Here is a 7,802-nt window from a genome sequence, read left to right on the forward strand (position 1 = left end):
TTTATAGTAGTTCGATCGAATGAATAAACGTGGAAGCGGCTGGGTATTCCAAAGGCATGTGAATCAAATACGTAGTGCTAAAACTTAAGCCGAATCGACGTGGACGCCGCTATTTGACGGTGTTGGACACTTTTTAATTATAGAGAAAGAAAAGAAGGAAGGAGGAGGGGAGAGAATGAGAGAGATGGGAAGAGAGAGAGAGAGAGATACAGTGATATATATGCATGTATATATATATATACAGAGAGAGAGAGAGAGAGAGAGAGAGAGAGGGAGAGAGAGAGAGAGTGAGAGAGAGAGAGAAGGGGAGAGAGAGAGAAAACGACTACAATTTCAGATTGGTACTTAGTCGGTTCCTAAAGGGACAAGAGGACAAAGTTGACCTCGGAGGGATTTTGAACTCGGACTACATGGTGTCCGGGAGAATACTGGCGCGCTAACAATTCTGTCACTGTGAACTGCCACCATATTGTATGTATGTATGTATATATATATATATATATATATAGATATATATATCTATATATATATATATATATATTTAAAGATATATGTATATATACATTTATATTAATATATATATCTATATATATATATATATTATATATATATAATATATAAACTATATACATTTATATATAATATAATACATTACATATATATATAATATATATATTATATATATACATACATATATATTATATAATAACATATATATATATATATACATAATATATACATATATATAATATACTATATATGTAACATACACCACATATATATATATATATATATATACATACATATATATATATATATCTATACATACATATATATAAACATACATACATATATATATATATACGTACTTACATTATATATATATACATGCATATATACATACATATGTATATATATATGCATATATATATGTATGTCATGTATCAGGCTACTGGTATAGTGGATACAAGAAGGAAAGCAGTTTGCTGCAGACTCTTTCCGTTTCACTTATCCCTTTGCTGCAAATGCAGTTATGCAGTTAACTATATCTGCTCATATTGTGCATTAGTTATCAGCAGTTGCAGCAACAATGCAGTTGTTTAAGGCAGAGGTGTTGAGAACAAAACCTACGTTGTTTTAAGGCGGTGCACCTCCCCCGTTTTATTTTTGTTCTGTTACACGGGAGCCTCTTATGATGTACATTTTCACCAAAGGACGGCAGCTCGTGTCTCATTAATAACGCTGTGCATCCCCTCCACTTCACACCCCTTCATGATATTTCAGTAATAACGAAGACACGCCTACGACGATTTACTAATAGTGTGGACACGCCTATAAGGTCTCACTAATAATGAATAACATTACGACATGTCACTAATGTTGCAGATCTTCATAATGCTCCAGCACTAATAACGTGGACACGCCTATGACGTCTTACTAACAATGAAGATATTTTACGATATGTCTCTAATACTGCGGGCATCTCTTATGATGTGTCAGTCTTTAAAAACCACAAACGATATCCCAGTAACATTGTGAAATCCTTGGGAAAGTCTTTAAATGCCACGCAAAGAGGTCTTGTCAGTTTCTTAAGAATGAGCAACTGTGAATCGCTCAGTGTGCAGGATAGATAGTGTGGTGGATAACTAGTCAACAAAAGGTCGCTGGTTCGTACCAAGTCAGCGGGTATATTACTTAGCTTTCAAAATGCCTGGTCTACTTATTTAAATAGAAAAAAAAAAAGGATAAAGACTCACCTTCGGTCATGAACGACCATGCTGTTGCACCTAGAAAGTTACCCTCCGTGGCACATGTCTGGACAAGGTTGTTTATGGAAGACCAGCAGTCGCCCATGCACACCAGCCTCCCATCTCCATGTCCCTGATGTTATCCAAAGGAAAGGCAAAGGCCAAGAAAGTTAACCCTCCGTGGCACATGTCTGGACAAGGTTGTTTATGGAAGACCAGCAGTCGCCCATGCACACCAGCCTCCCATCTCCATGTCCCTGATGTTATCCAAAGGAAAGGCAAAGGCCAAGAAAGTTAACCCTCCGTGGCACATGTTTGGACAAGGTTGTTTATGGAAGACCAGCAGTCGCCCATGCATAACGGCCTCCCCTCTCCAGGCCACCAATGTTATCCAAAGGAAAGGCAAAGGCCAATACAGCTTGGCACCAGTGAAGTCAGAACTCATTTCTACAGCTGAGTGAACTGGGGCGACGTGTATTAAAGCGTTTGCTCAAGAACACAATACAGATCCCGGTCCGGGAATCGGACTCACTACCTCATGATTGTGAGCTCGACGCTCTAACCACTGAGCCATGCACCTTCACACATTATTTAGATATAAGAACGACAACATACGTTTTCTGGAGCATTTGGCACCAAAGCCTTTCTGGATTTCAGTATTTTTCCGAGACAGGTCTGGTTACCTTGGCAGCAAACTCGAAATTAAGCAAAAATTAAATTTACTTAAATAAGCGCGGGTATGGCTGTGTGGTAAGAAGATTGCTTCCCTACTACATGGTTCCGCGTTCAGTCTCACTGCATGGCACCTTGGGCAAGTGTCTTTTGGTCATCCTCGGGCTGACCAAAGCCTTGTGAATGGATTGGGTAGATGGAAACTGAAAGAAGCGCGCCGTGTGTGTGTGTGCGTACGTATGTGTATGTATGTATGTATGTATGTATGTATGTATGTATGTATGTATGTATGTGTGTGCATGTGTGTGTGTGTGTGTGTGTGTGTGCGTGTATGTGTGTGTCATTGTGCCTGTTTGTCCCCCAACACCGTTTGACAACCGATGCTGGTGTATTTACGTCCCAGTAACTTAGCGGTTCGGCTTAAGAGATCGATGGAATAAGTATCAAGCTTAACAAGTAAGTACTGGGGTCGATTTCTTCGACTAAAAATTCTTCAAGGCGGTGCCCCAGCTTGGCCGCACTTTAATGACTGAAACAAGATGAGACATAAACGGCGAAAGGATTAAATAAAAAATACAGTTGCCAGTAATTTTAGAGCAAATTAGAGAGGATTATAAAGGTTTCCGGATTATCGGTACAGGGAAAAATCCGTGTTGTGCCTTTACCAGCAACAGCATTTGGAAAGTCGGCAAATGGTTCGTTAATTTGCAGCACTAAGTTTAATCCCTCGTAAATGGTTTCGTATTTTCGTATCTCCCTCTCCGTCGTGGTATTTACTTGGTGACTGCATGTGCAGCTTTCTCGGAGAAAGAGAGAAAGAGAGAGAGAGAGAGAGAGAGAGAGAGAGAGGTTGAGATGGGCTCTGCCTTGTTGATTTTCCCAAGGTAGACAACACACCGGCATATTTTTCATTCATTCACTCACTTCCTCTCTGTCAAGATTTTTACTTGGTCACTGCATGCGTAGGTTTCTCATATATATATATAATTATAATAATAATATTAGGGACTATAACTCCAAATTTACAGGGAAAAATTCAATTTAGTATTAAATCAAATTTCACAATAGAAATATATAATATATATAAATTAGAGAAAAACCACTATTATCCAATTCAAACAATGATAGACATAAACCAAATCATAAATAAAAATAAAATATATTTTTTTAAACATATAACTATATCACTATGAATGATCAATATATAATAAGTAAGTAATAAGCAATAAGAGTAATAGTATATATATATATATATATATTATATATATATATATATATATATATATATATATATATGTGTGTGTGTGTGTGTGTGTGTGTGTGTGTTGTTGTGTGTGTGGAGAGAGAGAGAGGAGAGAGAGAGAGAGAGAAAAAGAGAAAGTAAGAGAGAGAGAGAGGGGGGATGGGCTATGCCTTGTTGATTTTCCCAATGTTATCCAAAGGATGGGCATATTTTCCAGTGAATCAAGGGCTACTACAAACCCAGTAAGTCAAAGGTTTCGTCACACAACAAGGGAGGCGAATGCATAATGTTTACTCGTTGACCGGGAACCTCTACGCGATTATTCGATCTGGTAAAAGAATAAACGGCAAGAATAATTTCCTAGGGGTAGCAATGACTGTGTAGTTAAGAAGGGAGCTTAGATAAATATCTTCTCCTATAACCCCGAACCGTCCAATAGGTTGTGAGTGAATTCGATAGACGGAAACTGTGTGGAAGCTCGCCATATATGAATATATACAGGCGTGACTGTGTGGTAAGAAACTTGCTTCCCAACCACATGGCTCCGGGTTCAGTCCCACTGCGTGGCATCTTGGTCAAGTGCCTTCTACTATAGCTTCAGGTCGACCAAACACTTATAAGTGGATTTGGTTGATGAAAACTGAATGAAAGCCCGTCGTATATATCTTTATATATAAAAGTCAAGTTGTGTATCTGTCTCCTACGATTTAGATTCCTAACTACTCCCACATTTTGGGGTGCAGTGAACCAAAAGCGGGTATCTTATAGTCGTGATTCATATCGAGCCCTTCTGGGTATTAGCGCGCGTCTACGATGAGGCTACGATTTTAAAAATAATTTACCATCATTTTTTTTCATTTTAATGCATTTTTCGCTATTATATAAGGGAAGTAACTCTCTAAAAATGTTTACGATGAGTCAACGATTTAAAAAAAAATTACCATAATTTTTTTTCCATTTTTAATGCATTTTTTTGCTATTTTTTGGCTATAACTCTCTAAAAATGCTTATATAGTTATTTCCCTTACAAACCCGAGCAACGCCGGGCGATGCTGCTAGTATGTATATATATATATATATATATATCGATGTGTGTGCGTCTTTGTTTTTGTTCCCTCATCATCGCTTGGCTACCAGTGTATTTGAGACTTTTGATTTGCTTTGTGAAACGACAACGCATTATCTTATTTTTTCCCAGTATGAATGAATCTTTAATGCAGCGATCTGGCAGAAACGTTAGCACGCCGGGTGAAATGCTTTGCGGTATTTCGTCTACCGCTATGTTCTGAGTTCAAATTCCGCCGAGGTCGACTTTGCCTTTCTTCCTTTCGGGGTCAATTAAATAAGTACCAGTTACGCACTGGGGTCGATATAATCGACTTAATCCATTTGTCTGTCCTTGTTTGTCCTCTCTGTGTTTAGCCCGTTGTGGGTAGTAAAGAAATAGGTATTTCGTCTGTTTTTCCGTTCTGAGTTCAAATTCCTCCGAGGTCGACTTTGCCTTTCATCCTTTCGGGTTCGATAAATTATGTACCCTTTGCGTACTGGGATCGATCTAATCGATTGGACCCTTCTCCCAAGTTTCGAGCCTTGTGCCTAGAGTAGAAAAGAATATTAAAGGCGGCGTTCTGGCAGAAACGTTAGCACGCCGGGCGAAATGCTTAGCGGTATTTCGTCTGTTTTTATGATCTGAGTTCAAATTCTGCCGAGGTCGACTGTGCCTTCTATCCTTTCGAGGACGATAAAGATAAGTACCGGTAGAGCACTGGGATCGATGCAATCGACTGCCCCTCCCCACAAAATTTCGGGCTCCAACTTTTGTAGAAAAGATTATCGTATTTTCTTTCATAATGAATATACTTAGAGGCGTTAGCGCGTCGGACAAAATGCTTAGCAGTATTTCTTTTGACTCTTTACGTTCTGTGGTCAAATTCTGCTAGGGTCGACTTAGCCTTTCACCCTTTCGGGATCGATTAAAATAAGGGCCAGTTGAGCACTGAGGTCGATGTTATCGACACAGCCACTCTCCTAAAATTTCTGGCCTTGTGCCAAAGTTTGAAGCCATTGCGAATGGATTTTGAGGTAGCGAGCTGCCCGAGTCGTTAGCGCGTCAGACGAAATACTTAGCGGCATTTCTTCCGTTTCTTTATGTTTTGAGTTCAAATTTCGCCAAGGTCGACATTGCCTTTCATCCATTTGAGATCGATAAAGATATCTAACAGTTGAACATTCTCTCCCCTCAAATTACTCGCCTTGTGTCAAAAATCTCCTTTATTTCTTTTACTTGTTTCAGTCATTTAACTGTGGCCATACTGGAGCACCGCCTTTTAGTCGAGCAAATCGACCCCAGGACTTATTTTTTGTAAGCCTAGTACTTATTCTATCGTTCTCTTTTGCCGAATCGCTAAGTTACGGGTACGTAAACACACCACCATCGGTTGTCAAGTGATGTTGGGGGGGGGAGACAAACAGACACACAAACATATACACACAGACACACATATATATACATATATACGACTGGCTTCTGTCAGTTTCCGTCTACCAAATCCACTGACAAGGCTTTGGTCGGCCCGAGTCTATATTAGAAGAGTGGGACTGAACCCGGAACCATGTGGTTCGCAAGCAAGCTACTTACCACACAGCCACTCCTACGCCTAAATGAATGCTTACAGCACCTAGGTTTCCCAAGCGGTCACCCATCTAAGTACTAACTAGGCTCGACGTTGCTTAACTTCGTTGATCAGACGAGAACCGGTGCTTTCAACGTGGAAAGAATTATGAATAGGCTTGAACAAAAAAGCCAAACTGAATAAAATGCCCAGACTTGTTCAAATAGAGATTCAGCGTCTATGCTTTTTCTTACTTCAGGTATTGAACTGCAGCCATGCTGGGGCACGGCTTTGAAGGTTTATTTTTTTCAGCCGATCAAATCGACTCCAGAATTCAATTTAAATTAAGCCTGGAACTTATTCTATCGGACGTAAAAGAAGCCTACACCGATTATCACGTGACTCATGTCAAATGAGAAAGATTTCACGCGAATGGGTTTGGTAAGAGCAAGATGGCAGCATGAGGCGTGTGGTGGGTTGATGATGTGTGTTTGAGTGTATGGTTAAAATATATGAGCAGACGATTATCAGTGTGCGTGTGTGTGTGTGTGTGTGTGGGTGTTTTAGAGGAAAGCATGTTGCTTATTGAAATCAAGATAGGCAGCAGTGTTAGGAGGTGAAAGATAAATTGTTTTTCAAGAAAAAGTCGGGAAACAAGAGCTCTATAGCATTGTACAGTCCCACAAATAGATGCAAGAGAGAAAAACATTGAAAAACTGAAGGAGCAAAGCATAGACCTGAGTCGTTCGGTGTTATTGAGTTTAAAGTTTTACAAATGACCTCTAAAACTACCGGCCAACATCTAACCAGTTTTTTTTCTATGTACAGTAAGCTATACTGATGATGTCTAATGAAGCTGATGACATTTTTTGCAAGTTTAATTGAAGCGGTCTCCGTGACATGGAAATATAACTAAGGACTACGCACGATGGTGATGTTCTTGAAGAGATATGTGATGAATAAAACAAGTAAAACAAGTAGTAAAAAATATGTAGATTGATGGCTAGTTAGATTGATAGATTGATAAATGGATAGATAAACAGATAATCATATATACATATATGAATGGATAAATAGGTAAATAGATGGAGAGATCAATATAGATTGGTGGATGGGTGAAGATAGATATAGATACATGGATAGATAGGTAGATAGAGATAGATAGACAAACATATATAACTAGATAGATAGATAGACAGACAGACAAACAGATAGATAAATAGATAGATAGATAGATAGATAGATAGATAGATAGATAGATAGATTAGATAGATAAATAGATAGATGGATAGACAAATAGAAGAAAATATAAATAAAACAGATAGATAGACTGATAGATAAAAATATAAATAAAATAGATGGATAGATAGATAAATAGAGAGATAGTTAGATAGATAGATAGATAGATAGATAGATATATAGATAGATAGATAGGTAGATAGATAGATAGATAGATAGATAGATAGATAGATAGATAGATAGATAGATAGATAGATGGATGAAAATATAAAATAGATTGATAGATAG

At 38.3% G+C, this 7,802-nt stretch overlaps 1 pseudogene; it reads right to left on the bottom strand.

Annotated features, from left to right (window-relative positions):
- Positions 1-6,329: 6,329 nt before the first annotated feature.
- On the bottom strand, positions 6,330-6,449 carry LOC115220085 (annotated as a pseudogene).
- Between the last annotated feature and the right edge of the window lie 1,353 nt (positions 6,450-7,802).

This window comes from Octopus sinensis, linkage group LG15 (assembly GCF_006345805.1).
Source record: "Octopus sinensis linkage group LG15, ASM634580v1, whole genome shotgun sequence".
In the NCBI taxonomy this organism is placed as follows: domain Eukaryota; kingdom Metazoa; phylum Mollusca; class Cephalopoda; order Octopoda; family Octopodidae; genus Octopus; species Octopus sinensis.